This window comes from Phaethon aethereus (genome assembly GCF_964289735.1).
Source record: "Phaethon aethereus genome assembly, chromosome: 3".
NCBI classification, from domain to species: domain Eukaryota; kingdom Metazoa; phylum Chordata; class Aves; order Phaethontiformes; family Phaethontidae; genus Phaethon; species Phaethon aethereus.
In genome coordinates this window covers 98,550,320-98,551,135 of record NC_138576.1, presented here as the reverse complement: position 1 = coordinate 98,551,135, position 816 = coordinate 98,550,320, and positions in this window count along the sequence as shown.

Genomic DNA, 816 nt, shown 5'->3' with positions numbered 1-816 from the left:
AAAAAATGAACTGGAATGACAAGTTGTGCTCTTTATAGCCCTCTTCTAACACAGTTGTCAGAAAAAAAAACTCCTAACCAATGTGGTTTATGTTTCATTGTGGCTGGATCTTCTAAGAGTACTTTTTTAGTGATTTCTGAAATTTTTTTTTAAGATGAGCTCTCTAAAGACTTGTTAGTTTACATACTTTTGTCAACAGATGCTTGCCTTGGACAGAGGATGTATAGAGATGGACAGATGGACAGAGAAGTGCTTTAAAATGTAGGTGGTGAAAACTTATTGTGAACTGGGACACTAGAAAAACACACGTATGTTGACAAAATAACAAATTGCAGATGTTCTAGAAAAAACAGGCCACTTATTTATATGCCTAAATATAGATGTTGATGTAGAAACTTATCTCAGTGAACTTGAACTTGAATTTTTCCATTGGTCCGTACAAGCCAGCAAAATCCTGTCACCTTAAATAATTTCAAAACCCTGTTTTTTATCTCTTGATTAGGAGAAAATGAGTATGAGCAAAACAAAAGCAATTAGGACAAGGCGGGGCAATGATTAGGTGTCAGATGATGCTAGGTGTCCAGACAGTCATGTAAAGGAACACTTTTGAAATACCTATGCAATGATAATAAAGCTTCACTTGACATGCTGAAGGAAGAAGAAGAAACTCCAGAGAAGAAAACATTTTGCATCTCCATTTGTAGGCAGCAGATATGGAAATGTGTTGTGGTTTAACCCAGCTGGCAACTAAGCACCACACAGCCACTTCCTCACTCCCCCACGGTGGGACGGGAGAGAGAGTCGGAAGAATAAAAG